Raw genomic sequence first — 21,304 nt, 5'->3', positions numbered from 1 at the left:
TGCCCGAGACAGCAATATCCCCTTGGAGACAAGTCGGCTGAAGGACGATGTATTGATACTCACCGCAATTTGAGTGTTCCATCGTCATTAGGAGGCCCTGAACGTTACAATTAACTATCAGTTTCGCGTCGGATTCAAATATCTATACTCACAGGAGACGGAACATTTGGTTGCCGAAGCAGCAATATCCCCTTGGAGACAAATCGGCTGGAGGACGATGTATTGAATATCGACGCAATTTGAGTGCTCCATCGTCATTAGGAGGCCCTGAACGTTACAATTAACTATAAGTTTTGCGTCGGATTCGAAAACGTAGAATCACCGGAGACGGACCATGTGGTGCCCGAGGCAGCGATATCCCCTTGGAGACAAGTCAGCTGGAGGACGATGTATTCAATCTCGACCCAATTTGAGTGTTCTATCGTCATTAGGAGGCCCTGAACGTTACAATTCACTATCATTTTTGCCACGTATTCGAAAATCTAGACTCACAGGAGAAGGCTCATATGGTGCCCGAGACAGCAATATCCTCTTGGAGACAAGTCGGCTGGAAGATGATGTATTAAATCTCGACGCAATTTGAGTGTTCCATCGTCATTAGGAGGCCGTGAACGTTATAATTAACTATCAGTTTTGCGTCGGATTCGAAAATCTGGACTCACAGGAGAACGACCATAAGGTGCCCGAGGCAGCAATAGACCCTTGGGGACAAGTCGGCTCGAGGCCGATGTTTTGAATCTCGACGCAATTTGAGTGTTCCATCGTCATTAGGAGGCCCTGAACGTCACAATTAACCATCTGTTTTACGTCGGATTCGAAAATCTAGACTCACAGGAGAACGACCATAAGGTGCCCGAGGCAGCACTAGACCCTTGGAGACAAGTCGACTGGAGGACGATGTATTGCCTCTCGACGCAATTTGAGTGTTCCATCGTCATTAGGATCCGCTGAACGTTACAATTAACTATCTGTTTTGCGTCGCATTCGAAAATCTAGACTCACAGGAGAACGACCGTAAGGTGCCCAAAGCAGCAATATCCCCTTTTAGACCAGTACGCTGGAGGACGATTTATTGAATCGCGACGCAATTTGGGTGCTCCATCGTCATTAGGATGCCCTGAACGTTACAATTAATTATCAGTTTCGCGTCGGATTCGAAAATCTAGACTCACAGGAGAACGACCGTAAGGTGCCCGAGGCAGCAACAGACCCATGGAGACAAGTCTGGTGGAGGCCGATATATTGAATCTCGACGCAATGTGAGTGTTCCATCGTCATTACGCGGCCCTGAACGTTACAATTAACTATCAGTTTCGCGTCGTATTCGAAAATCTAGACTCACAGGAGACGGAAAACATGGAGCACGAGGCAGCAATAGACCCTTGGAGACAAGTCGGCTCGGGGCCGATGTATTGAATCTCGACGCAATTTGAGTGTTCCATCGTCATTAGGAGGCCATGAACGTTACAATTAACTATCAGTTTTGCGTCGGATTCTAAAATCTTGTCTCACAGGAGAACGACCATAAGGTGCCCGAGGCAGCAATAGACCTTTGGAGACAAGTCGGCTGAAGGACGATGTATTGAATCTCGGCGCAATTTGAGTGTTCTATCGTCTTTAGGAGGCCCTGAACGTTACAATTAACTATCATTTTAGCGTCGGATTCGAAAATCTACTCACAGGAGAAGGATCATATGCTGCCCGAGGCAGCAATATCCCCTTGGATACAAGTCGGCTGGATGACGATGTATTGAATCTCGACGCTATTTGAGTGTTCCATCGTCATTAGGAGGCCCTGAACGTTACAATTAACTATCAGTTTTGCGTCGGATTCGAAAATCTAGACTCACAGGAAAACGATCATAAGGTGCCCCAGACAGCAATTGACCCTTGGAGAGAGGTCGGCTGGAAGACGATGTATTGGATCGCGACGCAATTTGAGTGCTCCATCGTCATTAGGAGGACCTGAACGTTAGAATTAACTATCTGGTTCGCGTCGGATTCGAAAATCTACACTCACAGGAGAACGACCGTAAGGTGCCCGAGGCAGTAACAGACCCCTGGAGACAAGTCGGGTGGAGGCCGATGTATTGAATCTCGACGCAATTTGAGTGTTCCATCGTCATTAGGAGGCCATGAACGTTACAATTAACTATCTGTTTTGCGTCGGATTCTAAAATCTAGACTCAGAGGAGAACGACCATAAGGTGCACGAGGCAGCAATAGACTCTTGGAGACAAGTCGGCTGAAGGACAATGTATTGAATCTCGTCGCAATTTGAGCGTTCCATCGTCATTATGAGGCCGTGAACGTTACAAATAACTATCTGTTTTGCGTCGGATTCGAAAATCTAGACTCACATGAGAACGACCATAAGGTGCCCGAGGCAGCAATAGACCTTTGGAGACAAGTCGGCTGAAGGGCGATGTATTGAATCTCGGCGGAATTTGAGTGTTCCATCGTCATTAGGAGACCCTGAACGTTACAATTAACTATCATTTTAGCGTCGGATTCGAAAATCCGCTCACAGGAGAAGGATCATATGGTGAACGAGACATCAATATCCCCTTGGATACAAGTCGGCTGGATGACGATGTATTGAATCTCGACGCTATTTGAGTGTTCCATCGTCATTAGGAGGCCCTGAACGTTACAATTAACTATCAGTTTTGCGTCGGATTGGAAAATCTAGACTCACAGGAAAACGATCATAAGGTGCCCCAGACAGCAATTGACCCTTGGAGAGAGGTCGGCTGGAGGACGATGTATTGGATCGCGACGCAATTTGAGTGTTCCATCGTCATTAGGAGGCTCTGAACATTACAATTAACTATCATTTTTGCGTCGGATTCCAAAATCTAGACTCACCGGAGAACGAGCATAAGGTGCCCGAGGCAGCAATAGACCCTTGGAGACAAGTCGGCTGGAGGACGATGTATTGAGTCTCGACGCAATTTTAGTGTTACATCGTCATTAGGAGGCGCTGAACGTTACAATTAACTATCATTTTAGCGTCGGATTCGAAAATCTACTCACAGGAGAAGGATCATATCAAGCCCGAGACAGCAATATCCCCTTTGGTACAAGTCAGCTGGAGGACGATGTATTGAATCTCGCGCAATTTGGGTGTTCCATCGTCATTAGGAGGCGCTGAACGTTACAATTAACTATCATTTTTGCGTCGGATTCGAAAATCTAGACTCACAGGAGACGGACCATATGGTGCCCAAGGCAGCAATATCCCCTTTGGAGACAAGTCGGCTGGAGGCCGATGTATTGAATCTCGACTCAATTTGAGTGTTCCATCGTCATTAGGAACCACTGAACGTTACAATCAACTATTATTTTAGCGTCGGATTCGAAAATCTACTCACAGGAGAAGGATGATATGGTGCCCGAGACAGCAATATCCCCTTGGAGACAAGTCGGCTGCAGGACGATGTATTGGATCGCGACGCAATTTGAGTGTACCAACGTAACTAGGAAGCCCTGAATGTTACAATTAACTATCAGTTTTTCGTCGGATTCGAGAATCTAGACTCGCTGGAGACGGACCATAAGGTGCCCAAAGCAGCAATATCCCTTTTTAGACCAGTCCGCTGGAGGACGATTTATTGAATCGCGACGCAAATTGGGTGCTCCATCGTCTGTATTAGGCCCTGAACGTCACAATTAACTATCAGTTTCGCGTCGGATTCGAAAATCTTGACTCACAGGAGAACGACCGTAAGGTGCCCGAGGCAGTAACAGAACCCTGGAGACAAGTCGGGTGGAGGCCGATGTATTGAATCTCGACGCAATTTGAGTGTTCCATCGTCATTAGGAGGCCATGAACATTACAATTAACTATCTGTTTTGCGTCGGATTCGAAAATCTAGACTCACAGGAGAACGACCATAAGGTGCCCGAGGCAGCAATAGACTCTTGGAGACAAGTCGGCTGAAGGACGATGTATTGAATCTCGTCGCAATTTGAGCGTTCCATCGTCATTATGAGGCCGTGAACGTTACAAATAACTATCTGTTTTGCGTCGGATTCGAAAATCTAGACTCACATGAGAACGACCATAAGGTGCCCGAGGCAGCAATAGACCTTTGGAGACAAGTCGGCTGAAGGGCGATGTATTGAATCTCGGCGGAATTTGAGTGTTCCATCGTCATTAGGAGACCCTGAACGTTACAATTAACTATCATTTTAGCGTCGGATTCGAAAATCCGCTCACAGGAGAAGGATCATATGGTGAACGAGACATCAATATCCCCTTGGATACAAGTCGGCTGGATGACGATGTATTGAATCTCGACGCTATTTGAGTGTTCCATCGTCATTAGGAGGCCCTGAACGTTACAATTAACTATCAGTTTTGCGTCGGATTGGAAAATCTAGACTCACAGGAAAACGATCATAAGGTGCCCCAGACAGCAATTGACCCTTGGAGAGAGGTCGGCTGGAGGACGATGTATTGGATCGCGACGCAATTTGAGTGTTCCATCGTCATTAGGAGGCTCTGAACATTACAATTAACTATCATTTTTGCGTCGGATTCCAAAATCTAGACTCACCGGAGAACGAGCATAAGGTGCCCGAGGCAGCAATAGACCCTTGGAGACAAGTCGGCTGGAGGACGATGTATTGAGTCTCGACGCAATTTTAGTGTTACATCGTCATTAGGAGGCGCTGAACGTTACAATTAACTATCATTTTAGCGTCGGATTCGAAAATCTACTCACAGGAGAAGGATCATATCAAGCCCGAGACAGCAATATCCCCTTTGGTACAAGTCAGCTGGAGGACGATGTATTGAATCTCGCGCAATTTGGGTGTTCCATCGTCATTAGGAGGCGCTGAACGTTACAATTAACTATCATTTTTGCGTCGGATTCGAAAATCTAGACTCACAGGAGACGGACCATATGGTGCCCAAGGCAGCAATATCCCCTTTGGAGACAAGTCGGCTGGAGGCCGATGTATTGAATCTCGACTCAATTTGAGTGTTCCATCGTCATTAGGAACCACTGAACGTTACAATCAACTATTATTTTAGCGTCGGATTCGAAAATCTACTCACAGGAGAAGGATGATATGGTGCCCGAGACAGCAATATCCCCTTGGAGACAAGTCGGCTGCAGGACGATGTATTGGATCGCGACGCAATTTGAGTGTACCAACGTAACTAGGAAGCCCTGAATGTTACAATTAACTATCAGTTTTTCGTCGGATTCGAGAATCTAGACTCGCTGGAGACGGACCATAAGGTGCCCAAAGCAGCAATATCCCTTTTTAGACCAGTCCGCTGGAGGACGATTTATTGAATCGCGACGCAAATTGGGTGCTCCATCGTCTGTATTAGGCCCTGAACGTCACAATTAACTATCAGTTTCGCGTCGGATTCGAAAATCTTGACTCACAGGAGAACGACCGTAAGGTGCCCGAGGCAGTAACAGAACCCTGGAGACAAGTCGGGTGGAGGCCGATGTATTGAATCTCGACGCAATTTGAGTGTTCCATCGTCATTAGGAGGCCATGAACATTACAATTAACTATCTGTTTTGCGTCGGATTCGAAAATCTAGACTCACAGGAGAACGACCATAAGGTGCCCGAGGCAGCAATAGACTCTTGGAGACAAGTCGGCTGAAGGACGATGTATTGAATCTCGTCGCAATTTGAGCGTTCCATCGTCATTATGAGGCCGTGAACGTTACAAATAACTATCTGTTTTGCGTCGCATTTGAAAATCTAGACTCACAGGAAATCGATCATAACGTGCCCCAGGCAGCAATAGACCCTTGGAGACAAGTCGGCTCGGGGCCGATGTATTGAATCTCGACGCAATTTGAGTGTTCCATCGTCATTAGGTGGCCCTGAGCGTTACAATTAACTATCAGTTTTGCGTCGGGTTCGAAAATCAAGACACAGGAGAACGATCATAAGGTGCCCGAGTCAGCAATAGACCCTAGGAGAAAAGTCGGCTGGAAGACGATGTATTGGATCGCGACGTAATTTGAGTTTTCCATCGCCATTAGGAGGCCCTGAATGTTACAATTAACTATCAGTTTTTCGTCGGATTCGAAAATCTAGACTCACTGGAGACGGACCATAAGGTGCCCGAGGCAACATCCCCTTGGAGACCAGTCGGCTGGAGGCCGATGTATTGAATCTCGACTCAATTTGAGTGTTCAATCGTCATTAGTAGGCGCTGAACTATACAATTAAATATCAGATATGCGTCGGATTCGAAAATCTGGACTCACAGGAGACGGACCATAAAGTGCCCGAGGCAAGTCGGCTGAAGGACGATGTATTGAATCTCGTCGCAATTTGAGCGTTCCATCGTCATTATGAGGCCCTGAACGTTACAATTAACTATCTGTTTTGCGTCGCATTCGAAAATCTAGGCTCACAGGAAAACGATCATAACGTGTGTAACGGAACTGAAATGATGGTGGGCTGACAGTAATTTGGAGCCCGCGCGTCGGAAACGGGCGCGCTGGTGTGAGACTGCCAGGGAGTGCACCCTGATGCCATCTATTGGCGAAACTGGGAATTAGCGCTGTCTCAGACAATGCACTATGCTATCGGAGTCAAATGTATTCTTTTTATTGGTAATTATAAGCTATTACTGTATGATTTAATGTTATAAAGCGCTAGTAGTAAATTATTATGACTGGTATGAACTCCAGGGTAATAAATGTAAATATTCTTAAATACTAAATGATTTCGGTAAAAAGGTGGTAGGGGAACGCCCCCAGTCTTGGTGATACGAGCATAGCTAGAGGTAGCTGGAGACACAGGGACTGAACAATGGAATGGCCTGGGGAGTGTTGACGTGAGCGGACGTGCATAACTGTGCTCACGCAAAAGTGACTGTGCAACAGCGAAAAGGAGAATATCGTCGCCGTTTGTGGAGTAGAACGCGACGAATGGTTGTCGAAGCCGTCTCTATGCCACTGGGGCTGATTGTAAGAGTTCCTGCGCCCAGATTTTATGGCGGACGTGCAGTAGCTTATACGAGTACTACAGCTCGTAGTTCCAGCCGCCATTAAGGGCATGAGGCGTGAAGAGCTGCGTTAGCCACATGCATCCCACCACCAGCACCGACACGTCTACCCAAGGCAAGACTGCTTGAAATTGTTAAGTCGAACTTTGTATACATGTAAAAGGAGAATACCAGTTTTCTTTTGTGCAAGTGCAGAAGACTGAATATAGTAATGAGTAAAATTACAACGCATGTTGTTCATTGTAAAGTGTAGTAACCTGAAACATAGTGTAGTGAAATCAGACTGAGGCCACCATCGCCTCTTTCATTTACAATTCTTTTGGTTGTAGAATACTTTAGCGTTTAAGAATGTAGAAAAGAGCAATGGTCACACCAGAATGAGTCGCCTATTTATAGTTACTTAAATTTTTCTGAGTAACCTTTCAAGTAAAGTCACTTAACTAATTCTATAGCAATTGTCCAAAGAGTAATATCCCAAAATCATTAAATAAGTTGAAGGGTAGAAGTCTGTTAACCTAAGTAGCTTAAATTGTCTTGGTGGTAATTACCAAGCCAACTCACAGAAATTGAGAGAGTATTTGCTTTGTAGAATCACCTAGAATGATCAGAAATAGTAATATTCAGAATTAAGTTTAAAATTCAACTCAAGGCGTTTCACTTTGAAACGAGCCAAAAAATTGATTTATTCTTTTGCTCCTTCAGAGCTGGCGACCGTAGTTATAAGTATTTTCAGGAGGATTCGACGGTAAGTCTGCTGCTCTCGTCGTGCTGATAGGATTATCTACTGCTGCTAGCAGTGGTGATTGGATACATAAGCTCACTACCCAGTTAAGTGGGTCAGGTACGCAGTGTTACCGTGTGAACTGTAGGGCACTGTAGGCCGTGGATCGAACCCGTTCAATCATCACAGCTCTTTGAGAAATAGTCCGGTTAGGAGTGTACTAATCCAATAGGTAAATACTGGCGAGTAACGGTCAGAAATGTATACGCAAGTGAATTTAGCAAGGTCTATGTAGCACCTAGTTAATGTGGTGTAATGGCGAGGGTAGGAGTGGAGTAAAAGTGAGCTGAGCTTGTGGCAGCTGTGCTGTCTTCAAAGATTAATAACGCCAGAATTCACTACTAACTCTTACCATTAGGGCTGAGCTATTTACGGTTAAAATACGTAGCAGTAAGCGCAAAGGCGTGACAGCTACAAGTCCGTATTGGCTTTATACATACGGAAGTAGGAAGCGGGTCATTCTGTCAGTGAAGGGGTTAAAACAACGGAGTCACTTGAGAACATACCCCATTTACTGATGGAAAGATTCGGCGGTTCGGTCGCACGTGCCACAGGCAGCAATAGACCCTTGGAGACAAGTCGGCTGGAGAACGATGTATTGGATCGAGACACAATTTGAGTGTTCCAACGTAACTAGGAGGCCCTGAATGTTACAATTAACTATCAGTTTTTCGTCAGATTCGAGAATCTAGACTCACTGGAGACGGACCATAAGGTGCCCAATGCAGCAATATCCCCTTTTAGACCAGTCCGCTGGAGGACGATTTATTGAATCGCGACGCAATTTGGGTGCTCCATCGTCATTAGAAGGCCCTGAACGTTACAATTAACTATCAGTTTCCCGTCGGATTCGAAAATCTAGACTCACAGGAGGATGACCATAAGGTGCCAGATGCAGCAATAGACCCTTGGAGACCATTCGGCAGGAGGACGATATATTGACTCTCGACGAAAATTGAGTGTTCCATCGTCATTAGGAGGCGCTGACTGTTACACTTAACTATCATTTTAGCGTCGGATTCGAAAATCTACTCATAGGAGAAGGATCATATGGTGCCCGAGACAGCAATATCCCCTTGGATACATGTCGGCTGGAGGACGATGTATTGAATCTCGACGCAATTTGAGTGTTCAATCGTCATTAGGAGGCCCTGAACGTTACTATTAACAATCAGGTTTGCGTCTAATTAGAAAATCTAAACTCACATGAGAACGACCATAAGGTGCCCGAGGCAGCAATAGACCATTGGTGACAAGTCGGCTGGACGACGATGTATTGAATCTCGACGCAATTTGAGTGTTCCATCGTCATTAGGAGGCCCTGAACGTTACAATAAACTAACAGTTTCGCATCGGATTCAAAAATCTAGACTCACAGGAGACGGACTATTTGGAGCCCGAGGCAGCCATAGACCCTTGGAGACAAGTCGGCTGGAGGACGATGTATTGGATCGCGAATCAATTTGAGTGCTCCATCGTCATTAGGAGGCCCTGAAAGTTACAATTAACTATCAGTTTTTCGTCGTATTCAAAAATCTAGACTCACTGGAGACGGACCATAAGGTGCCCGAGGCTATATCACCTTGGAGACAAGTCCGCTGGAGGACGATGTATTGAATCGCGACGCAATCTGTTTGTTCGATCGTCATTAGGAGGCGCTGAACGTTACAATTCACCATAATGGTTGCGTCGGATTCGAAAATCTAGACTCACAGTAGAAGGATCATATTGTGCCCGAGACAGCAATATCCCCTTGGAAACAATTCGGCTGGAGGCCGATGTATTGAATATCGACGCAATTTGAGTGTTCCATCGGCATTAGGAAGCCCTGAACTTTACAATTAACAATCAGTTCCGCGTTGGATTCGAAAATGTAAACTCACAGGAGAGCGACAAAAAGGAGCCCGAGGCAGCAATATCCCAATGGAGACAAGTCGGCCGGAGGACGATGTATTGAGTCTCGACGCAATTTGAGTGTTCCATCGTCATTAGGAGGCCCTGAACGTTACAATCAACTATTATTTTAGCGTCGGATTCGAAAATCTACTCACAGGAGAAGGATGATATGGTGCTTGAGACAGCAATATTTCCTTAGATACAAGTGGGCTGGAGGATGATGTATTGAATCTCGACGCAATTTGAGTGTTCCATCGTCATTAGGAGGCCCTGTACGTTACAATTTGCAATCAGTTTTGCGTCGCATTAGAAATTCTAGACTCACAGGAGAACAACCGTAAGGTGCCCGAGGCAGCAATAGACCCATGGAGACAAGTCGGCTGAAGGACGATGTATTGAATCTCGACGCAATTTGAGTGTTCCATCGTCATTAGGAGGCCCTGAAAGTTACAATTAACTATCAGTTTCGCGTCGGATTCGAAAATCTAAACTCACAGGAGAGCGACCATATGGAGCCCGAGGCAGCAATATCCCAATGGAGACAAGTCGGCTGGAGAACGATGTATTGAGTCTCGACGCAATTTGAGTGTTCCATCTTCATTAGGAGGCCCTCAACGTTACAATTAACTATCAGTCTTTCGTCGGATTCGAAAATCTAGACTCACTGAAGACGGACCATAAGGTGCCCGAAGCAGCAATATCCCCTTGGAGACAAGTCGGCTGGAGGCCGATGTATTAAATCTCGACGCAATTTGAGTGTTTCATCGTCATTAGGAGGCCCTGAACGTTACAATTAGCAATCAGTTTTGCGTCGCATTAGGAAATCTAGACTCACAGGAAAACGACCATAAGGTGCCCGAGGCAGCAATAGACTCTTGGAGACAAGTCGGCTGGAGGACGATGTATTGGATCGCGACGCAATTTGAGTGTTCCAACATAACTAGGAGGCCCTGAGTGTTACAATGAACCATCAGTTTTTCGCCGGATTCGAGAATCTAGACTCACTGGAGACGGACCATAAGGTGCCCAAAGCAGCAATATCCCCTATTAGACCAGTCCGCTGGAGGACGATTTATTGAATCGCGACGCTATTTGAGTGGTCCATCGTCATTAAGAGGCCCTGAATGTTACAATTAACTATCAGTTTTTAGTCGGATTCGAAAATCTAGACTCACTGGAGACGGACTATAAGGTGCCCGAAGCAGGAGACCAGTCCGCTGGAAACGATGTATTGAATTGCGACCTAATTTGAGTGTTCCATCGTCATTAGGAGGCCCTGAACGTTACGATTAACTATCAGTTTCGCATTGGATTCGAAAATCTAGACTCACAGGAGAAGGACCATATGGTGCCCGAGGCAGCAATATCCCCTTGGAGACAAGTCGGCTGGAGGCAGATATATTGAGTCACGAGGCAATTTAAGTGTTTCATCGTCACTAGGAGGCCCTGAAAGTTACAATTAACTATCATTTTCGCGTCGGATTCGAAAATCTAGACTCACAGGAGAACGACCATAAAGTGCCCGAGGCAGCAATAGACCCTTGGAGACAATTCGGCTGGAGCACGATGTATTGACTCTCGACGCAATTCGAGTGTTCCATCGTCATTAGGAGGCGCTGAACGTTACAATTAACTTTCATTCTAGCGTTGGGTTCGAAAATCTACTCACAGGAGAAGGATCATATGGTGCCCTAGACAGCAATGTCCCCTTGGAGACAAACCGGCTGGAGGCCGATGTATTGACTCTCGACGCAATTTGACTGTTCCATCGTCATTAAGAGGCCCTGACCGTTACAATTAACTATCTGTTTTGCGTCGGATTCGAAAATCTAGACTCACAGGAGACGGACCACATGGGGCCCGAGGCAGCAATATCCCCTCGTAGACAAGTCGGCTGGAGGTCGATGTATTGTCTCTCGACGCAATTTGATTGTTCCATCGTCATTAGGAGGCCCTGAACGTTACAATTAACTATCTGTTTTGCGTCGGATTCGAAAATCGAGACTCACAGGAGAACTGCCATAAGGTGCCCGAGGCAGCAATGGACTCTTGGAGACAAGTCGGCTGAAGGACGACGCAATTTGAGTGTTCCATCGTCATTAGGAGGCCCTGAACTTGAGAATTAACTATTAGTTTCGCGTCGGATTCAAAAATCTGCACTCACAGGAGATGGACCATTTGGTGCCCGAGGCAACAATATCCCCTTGGAGTCAAGGCGGCTGATGGACGATGTATTGAATCTCGACGCAATTTGAGTGTTCCATCGTCATTAGGAGGCCCTGAACTTTACAATTAACGATTAGTTTTGCGGCGGATTCGAAAACCTACACTCACAGGAGAAGGATCATATGGTGCCCTAGACAGCAATATCCCCTTGGAGACAAATCGGCTGGAGGCCGATATATTGATTCTCGACGCAATTTGAGTGTTCCATCGTCATTAGGAAGCCCTGAACGTTACAATTAACAATCAGTTTGGCGTCGGTTTCGAAAATCTAGACTCACAGGACAGCGACCATAAGGAGCCCGAGGAAGCAATATCCCCATGGTGACAAGTTTGCTGGAGGCCTGTAAGTTGAATCTCGATGCAATTTGAGTGTTCCATCGTCATTAGGAGGCCCTGAACGTTACAATTAACTATCAGATTTGCGTCGGATTCGAAAAGCTGGACTCACAGGAGAACGATCATAAGGAGCCCCAGGCAGCAATAGACCCTTGGAGACAAGTCAGCTGGTGGACGATGTATTAGATCGCGACGCAATTTGAGTGTTCCATCGTAACTAGGAGGCCCTGAATGTTACAATTAACTATCAGTTTTTCGTCGGGTTCGATAATCTAGACTATCCGCAGACGGACCATAAGGTCCCAGAAGCAGCAATAGACCCTTGGAGACAAGTCGGCTGGAGGACGATGTATTGAATCTCGACGCAATTTGAGTGTTCCATCGTCATTAGGAAGCCCTGAAGGTTGCAATTAACAATCAGTTTCGCGTCGGATTCGAAAATCTAGACTCACAGGAGAAGGATCATATGGTGCCCGAGGCAGCAATATCCCCTTGGAGACAAGTCGTCTGGAGGATGATGTATTGAATCTCGACGGAATTTGAGTGTTCCATCGTCATTAGGAGGCGCTGAACGTTACAATTAACTAACAGTTATGCGTCTGATTCGAAAATCTAGACTAACAGGAGAACGACCATAAGGTGCCCGAGGCAGCAACAGACCCTTGGAGTCAAGTCGGCTGGAAGGCGATGTATTGAATCTCGACGCAATTTGAGTGTTCCATCGTCATTAGGAGGCCCTGACCGTTACAATTAACTATCATATTTGCGTCGGATTCGAAAATCTAGACTCACAGGAGAACGACCATAAGGTGCCCGAGGCAGCAATAGACCCTTGGAGACAAGTCGGCTTGAGGGCGATGTATTGACTCTCGACGCAATTTGAGTGTCCCATCGTCATTAGGGGGGGCTGAACGTTACAATTAACTATCATTTTAGCGTCGGATTCGAAAATCTACTCGCAGGAGAAGGATCATATGGTGCCCGAGACAGAAATATCCCCTTGGATACAAGTCGGCTGGAGGACGATGTATTGAATCTCGACGCTTTTTGAGTGATCCGTCGTCATTAGGAGGCCCTGAAAATTGCAATTAACTAACAGTTTCGCGTCGGATTAGAAAATCTAGACTCACTGGAGACGGACCATAAGGTGCCCGAGGCTATATCCCCTTGGAGACCAGTCCGCTGGAGGACAATGTATTGAATCGCGACATAATTTGAGTGCTTCATCGTCTTTAGTAGGCCCTGAACGTTACAATTAACTATCAGTTTTGCGTCGGATTCGAAAACGTAGAATCACCGGAGACAGACCATGTGGTGCCCGAGGCAGCGATATCCCCTTGGAGACAAGTCGGCTGGAGGACGATGTAGTGAATCTCGACGCAATTTGAGTGTTCCATTGTCATTAGGAGGCCCTGTACGTTACAATTAACTATCAGTTTTGCGTCGTTATAGAAAATCTAGACTCACAGGAAAACGATCATTAGGTGCCCCAGGCAGCAATAGACCCTTGAAGACAAGTCGGCTGGAGTACGATGTATTGGATCGCGACGCAATTTGAGTGTTCCATCGTAACTAGCAGGCCCTGAATGTTACAATTAACCATCAGTTTTTCGTCGGATTCGAAAATCTAGACTCACTGGACACGGACCACATGGAGCCCGAGGCAGCAATATCCCCTTGTAGACAAGTCGGCTGGAGGACGATGTATTGTCTCTCGACGCAATTTGATTGTTCCATCGTCATTAGGAGGCCCTGATTGTTACAATTAACTATCTGTTTTGCATCGGATTCGAAAATCGAGACTCACAGGAGAACTGCCATAAGGTGCCCGAGGCAGCAATGGACTCTTGGTGACAAGTCGGCTGAAGGACGACGCAATTTGAGTGTTCCAGCGTCATTAGGAGGCCCTGAACTTTACAATTAACTCTTAGTTGTGCGTCGGATTCAAAAATCTACACTCACAGGAGATGGACCATTTGGTGCCCGAGGCAGCAATATCCCCTTGGAGACAAATCGGCTGAGTGCCGATACATTGATTCTCGACGCATATTGAGTGTTCCATCGTCATTAGGAAGCCCTGAACGTTACAATTAACAATCAGTTTGGCGTCGGTTTCGAAAATCTAGACTCACACGACAGCGACAATAATGAGCCCGAGGCAGCAATATCCCCATGGTGACAAGTCGGCTGGAGGCCGGTATGTTGAATCTCGATGCAATTTGAGTGTTCCATCGTCATTAGGAGGCACTGAACATTACAATTAACTATTTGTTTCGCGTCGGATTGAAAATCTAGACTCACAGGAGACGGACCACATGGAGCCCGAGGCAGCAATATCCCCTTGTAGACAAGTCCCCTGGAGGCCGATGTATAGAATCTCGACGTAATTTGAGTGTTCCATCGTCATTAGGTGACCCTGAACGTTGCAATTAACTATGAGTTTTGCGTCGGGTTCGAAAATCTAGACTCTCAGGAGATCGATCTTAAGGTGACTGTGGCAGAAATAGACCTTTGGAGACAAGTCGGCTGGAGGACGATGTATTGGATCGCGACGCAATTTGAGTGTTCCATCGTCTTTAGGAGGCCCTGAACATTACAATTAACTAACAGTTTTGCGTCGGATTCTCATATCTTGACTCACAGGGGAACGACCATAAGGTTCTCGGGGCAGCAATAGCCCTTGGAGACAAATCGGCTGAATGCCGATATATTGATTCTCGACGCAATTTGAGTGTTCCATCTTCATTAGGAAGCCCTGAACGTTACAATTAACAATCAGTTTCGCGACGGTTTCGAAAATCTAGACTCACTGGACAGCGACCATAAGGAGCCCGAGGCAGCAATATCCCCATGGAGACAAGTCGGCTGGAGGCCGGTATGTTGAATCTCGATGCAATTTGAGTGTTCCATCGTCATTAGGAGGCCCTGAAAGTTACAATTAACTATCAGTTATGCGTCGGATTCGAAAATCTAGACTCACAGGAGAAGGATCATATGTGCCCGAGACAGCAATATCGCCTTGGAGACAAGTCGGCTGGAGGACGTTGTAGTGAATCTCGACGCAATTTGAGTGTTCCTTCGTCTTTAGGAGGCTCTGAAAGTTACAATTAACTATCAGTTTCGCGTCGGATTCAAAAATCTACACTCACAGGAGATGGACCATTTGGTGCCCGAGGCAGCAATATTCCCTTGGAGACAAGTCGCCGGAGGACGATGTATTGAATCTCGACGCAATTTGATTGTTCCATCGTCATTAGGAGGCACTGAACGTTACAATTAACTATTAGTTTCGCGTCGTATTCGAAAATCTAGACTCACAGGAGACGGACCACATGGAGCCCGAGGGAGCAATATCGCCTTGTAGACAAGCCGGCTGGAGGTCTCGACGCAATTTGAGTGTTCCATCGTCATTAGGAGGCGCTTAACGTTAGAATTAACTGTCATTTTTGCGTCGGATTCGAAAATGTAGACTCACAGGAGAACGACCATAAGGTGCCCGAGGCTGCAATAGATCCTTGGAGACAAGCCGGCTCGAGGCCGATGTATTGAATCTCGACGCTATTTGAGTGTTCCATCGTCATTAGGAGGCCCTGAAAGTTACAATTAACTATCTGTTTTGCGTCGGATTCGAAAATCTAGACTCACAGGAGACGGACCACATGGAGCCCGAGGCAGCAATATCCCCTTGTAGACAAGTCGGCTGGAGGTCGATGTATTGTCTCTCGACGCAATTTGATTGTTCCATCGTCATTAGGAGCCCCTGAACGTTACAATTAACTATCTGTTTTGCGTCGGATTCAAAAATCGAGACTCACAGGAGAACTGCCATAAGGTGCCCGAGGCAGCAATGGACTCTTGGAGACAAGTCGGATGAAGGACGACGCAATTTGAGTGTTCCATCGTCATTAGGAGGCCCTGAAAGTTACAATTAACTATCAGTTTCGCGTCGGATTCAAAAATCTACACTCACAGGAGATGGACCATTTGGTGCCCGAGGCAGCAATATTCCCTTGGAGACAAGTCGCCGGAGGACGATGTATTGAATCTCGACGCAATTTGATTGTTCCATCGTCATTAGGAGGCACTGAACGTTACAATTAACTATCAGTTTTTCGTCGGATTCGAAAATCTAGACCCACTGGAGAAGGACCATATGGTGCCCGAGGCAGCAATATCCCCTTGGAGACAAGTCTGCTGAAGGCAGATATATTGTGTCTCGAGGCAATTTCAGTGTTTCATCGTCATTAGGAGGCCCTGAAAGTTACAATTAACTATGATTTTTGCGTCGGATTCGAAAATCTAGACTCACAGGAGAACGACCATAAGGTGCCCGAGGCAGGAATAGACCATTGGAGACAATTCGGCTGGAGCACGATGTATTGACTCTCGACGCAATTCGAGTGTTCCATCGTCATTAGGAGGCGCTGAACGTTACAATTAACTTTCATTCTAGCGTCGGGTTCGAAAATCTACTCACAGGAGAAGGATCATATGGTGCCCGAGACAGCAATATCCCCTTGGAGACAAATCGGCTGGAGGCCGATGTATTGACTCTCGACGCAATTTGATTGTTCCATCGTCATTAGGAGGCCCTGAACGTTACAATTAACTATCTGCTTTGCGTCGGATTCGAAAATCGAGACTCACAGGAGAACTGCCATAAGGTGCCCGAGGCAGCAATGGACTCTTGGAGACAAGTCGGCTGAAGGACGACGCAATTTGAGTGTTCCATCGTCATTAGGAGGCCCTGAACTTTACAATTAACTATTAGTTTCGCGTCGGATTCAAAAATCTACGCTCACAGGAGATGGACCATTTGGTGCCCGAGGCAGCAATATCCCCTTGGAGTCAAGTCGGCTGGAGGACGATGTATTGGATCGCGAATCAATTTGAGTGCTCCATCGTCATTAGGAGGCCCTGAATGTTACAATTAACTATCAGTTTTTCGTCGGAATCAAAAATCTAGCCTCACAGTAGAAGAATCATATTGTGCCCGAGACAGCAATATCCCCTTGGAGACAAGTCGGCTGGAGGCCGAAGTATTAAATCTCGACGCAATTTGAGTGTTCCATCGTCATTAGGAGGCCCTGAACGTTACAATTACCTATCAGTTTTTCGTCGGATACGAAAATCTAAATTCACAGGAAAACGATCATAAGGTGCCCTAGGCGGCAATAGACCCTTGGAGACAAGTCGGCTGGAGGACGATATATTGGATCGCGACGCATTTTGAGAGTTCCATCGTAACTAGGAGGACCTGAATGTTACAATTAACTATCAGTCTTTCGTCGGATTCGAAAATCTAGACACACTGGAGACGAACCATAAGGTGCCCGAAGCAGCAATATCCTCTTGGAGACCAGTTAGCTGGAGGACGATGTATTGAATCGCGACGCAATTTGAGTGTTCCATCGTCATTAGGAGGCCCTGAACGTTACAATTAACTATCAGTTTCGCGTCGGATTCCAAAATCTAGACTCACAGGAGAAGGACCATATGGTGCCCGAGGCGGCAATATCCCCTTGGAGACAAGTCGGCTGGAGGGCGATGTATTGAATCTCGACGCAATTTGAGTGTTTCATCGTCATTAGGAGGCGCTGAACGTTACAATTAACTAACAGTTATGCGTCGGATTCGCAAATCTAGACTAACAGGAGAACGATCATAAGGTTCCCGAGGCAGCAATATCCCCTTGGAGACAAGTCGGCTGGAGGGCGATGTATTGAATCTCGACGCCATTTGAGTATTCCATCGTCATTATTAGGCACTGAACGTTACAATTAACTATCAGTTTCGCGTCGGCTTCAAAAATCTAGACTCACTGGAGAGGGGCCATAAGGTGCCGGAGGCTATATCCCCTTGGAGACCAGTCCGCTGGAGGACGATGTATTGAATCGCGACGCAATTTGAGTGCTCCATCGTCTTTAGGAGGCCCTGAACGTTACAATTAACTATCAGTTTTGCGTCGGATTCGAAAACGTAGAATCACCAGAGACAGACCATGTGTTGCCCGAGGCAGCGATATCACCTTGGAGTCAAGTCGGCTGGAGGGCGATGTAGTGAATCTCGACGCAATTTGAGTGTTCCATCGTCATTAGGAGGCCCTGAACATTACAATTAACAATCAGTTTTGTGTCGGATTCTAAAATCTAGACCTACAGGGAAACGACCATAAGATGCCCGAGGCAGCAATGGACCCTTGGAGACAAATCGGCTAAATGCCGATGCATTGAGTCTCGACGCAATTTGAGTGTTCCATCGTCATTAGGAAACCCTGACCGTTACAATTAACAATCAGTTTCGCGTCGGATTCGAAAATCTAGACTCACAGGAGAGCGACCATAAGTAGCCCGATGCAGCAATATCACCATGGAGACAAGTCGGCTGGAGGACGATGAATTGAATCTCGACGCATTTTGAGTGTTCCATCGTCATTAGGAGGCCCTGTACGTTACAATTAACTATCAGTTTTGCGTCGGATTCGAAAATCTAGACTCACAGGAAAACGATCATTAGGTGCCCCAGGCAGCAATAGTCCCATGAAGACAAGTCGGCTGGAGTACGATTTATTGGATCACGACGCAATTTGAGTGTTCCATCGTAACCAGCAGGCCCTGAAAGTTACAATTAACCATCAGTTTTTCGTCTGATTCGAAAATCTAGACTCACTGGAGACGGACCATAAGGTGCCCGAAGCAGCAATATCCCCTTGGAGACCAGTCCGCTGGAGTACGATGTATTGAATCGCGACGCAATTTGAGTGCTCCATCGTCATTAGGAGGCCCTGAACGTTACAATTAACTATCAGTTTCGCGTCGGATTCGAAAATCTAGACTCTCCGGAGAAGGACCATGTGGTGCCCGAGGCAGCAAAATCCCCTTGGAGACAAGTCGGCTGGAGGACGATGTATTGAATCGAGACGCAATTTGAGTGTTGCATCGTCATTAGTAGGCCCTGAACGTTACAATTAACTATCATTTTTGCGTCGGATTCGAAAATCTAGACTCACAGGAGAACGACCAAAAGGTGCCCGAGGCAGCAATAGACCCATGGAGACCATTCGGCTGGAGGACGATATATTGACTCTCGACGCAATTTGAGTGTTCCATCGTCATTAGGAGGCGCTGAACGTTACAGTTAACTATCATTTTAGCGTCGGATTCGAAAATCTATTCACAGGAGAAGGATCATATGGTGCCCGAGACAGCAATATCCCCTTGGATACAAGTCGGCTGTAGGACGATGTATTGAATCTCGACGCAATTTGAGTGCTCCATCGTCATTAGGAGGCCCTGAACGTTACAATAAACTATTAGTTTCGCGTCGGATTAAAAAATCTAGACTCACAGGAGACGGACTATTTTGAGCCCGAGGCAGCAATAGACCCTCGGAGACAAGTCGGCTGGAGGACGATGTATTGGATCGCGAATCAATTTGGGTGCTCCATCGTCATTAGGAGGCCCTGAATGTTACAATTAACTATCAGTTTTACGTCGGATTCAAAAATTTAGACTCACTGGAGAAGGACCATAAGGTGCCTGAGGCTATATCCCCTTGGAGACCAGTCCGCTGGAGGACGATGTATTGAATCGCGACATAATTTGAGTGTTCGATCGTCATTAGGAGGCGCTGAACGTTACAATTCACTATCATGTTTGCGTCGGATTCGAAAATCTAGACTCACAATACAAGGATCATATTGTGCCCGAGACAGCAATATCCCCTTGGAGACAAGTCGGCTGGAGGACGATGTATTGAATCTCGACGCAATTTGAGTGTTCCATCGTCATTAGGAGGCCCTGTACGTTACAATTAACTATCAGTTTTGCGTCGGATTCGAAAATCTAGACTCACAGGAAAACGATCATTAGGTGCCCCAGGCAGCAATAGTCCCTTGAAGACAAGTCGGCTGGAGTACGATGTAGTGAATCTCGACGCAATTTTAGTGTTCCATCGTCATTAGGAGGCCCTGAACATTACAATTAACAATCAGTTTTGTGTCGGATTCTAAAATCTAGACCTACAGGGAAACGACCATAAGATGCCCAGGCAGCAATAGACCCTTGGAGACAAATCGTCTGAATGCCGATTCATTGAGTCTCGACGCACTTTGAGTATTCCATCGTCATTAGGAAGCCCTGACCGTTACAATTAACAATCAGTTTCGCGTCGGATTCGAAAAACTAGACTCACAGGAGAGCGACCATAAGTAGCCCGAGGCAGCAATATCACCATGGAGACAAGTCGGCTGGAGGACGATGTATTGAATCTCGACGCAATTTGAGTGTTCCATCGTCATTAGGAATCCCTGTACGTTATAATTAACTATCAGTTTTGCGTCGGATTCGAAAATCTAGACTCACAGGAAAACGATCATTAGGTGCCCCAGGCAGCAATAGTCCCTTGAAGACAAGTCGGCTGGAGTACGATGTATTGGATCACGACGCAATTTGAGTGTTCCATCGTAACCAGCAGGCATTGAAAGTTACAATTAACCATTAGTTTTTCGTCGGATTCGAAAATCTAGACTCACTGGAGACGGACCATAAGGTGCCCGAAGCAGCAATATCCCCTTGGAGACCAGTCCGCTGGAGTACGATGAATTGAATCGCGACGCAATTTGAGTGCTCCATCGTCATTAGGAGGCCCTGAACGTTACAATTAACTATCAGTTTCGCGTCGGATTCGAAAATCTAGACTCACAGGAGAAGGACCCTGTGGTGCCCGAGGCAGCAAAATCCCCTTGGAGACAAGTCGGCTGGAGGACGATGTATTGAATCGAGACGCAATTTGAGTGTTGCATCGTCATTAGGAGGCCCTGAACGTTACAATTAACTATCATTTTTGCGTCTGATTCGTAAATCTAGACTCGCAGGAGAACGACCATAAGGTGCCCGAGGCAGCAATAGACCCTTGGAGACCAGTCCGCTGGAGTACGATGAATTGAATCGCGGCGCAATTTGAGTGCTCCATCGTCATTAGGAGGCCCTGAACGTTACAATTAACTATCAGTTTCACGTCGGATTCGAAAATCTAGACTCACAGGAGAAGGACCATGTGGTGCCC

Source organism: Schistocerca serialis, chromosome 6 (genome assembly GCF_023864345.2).
Source record: "Schistocerca serialis cubense isolate TAMUIC-IGC-003099 chromosome 6, iqSchSeri2.2, whole genome shotgun sequence".
In the NCBI taxonomy this organism is placed as follows: Eukaryota; Metazoa; Arthropoda; class Insecta; order Orthoptera; family Acrididae; genus Schistocerca; species Schistocerca serialis.
Note: the sequence above shows the minus strand (reverse complement) of the source record.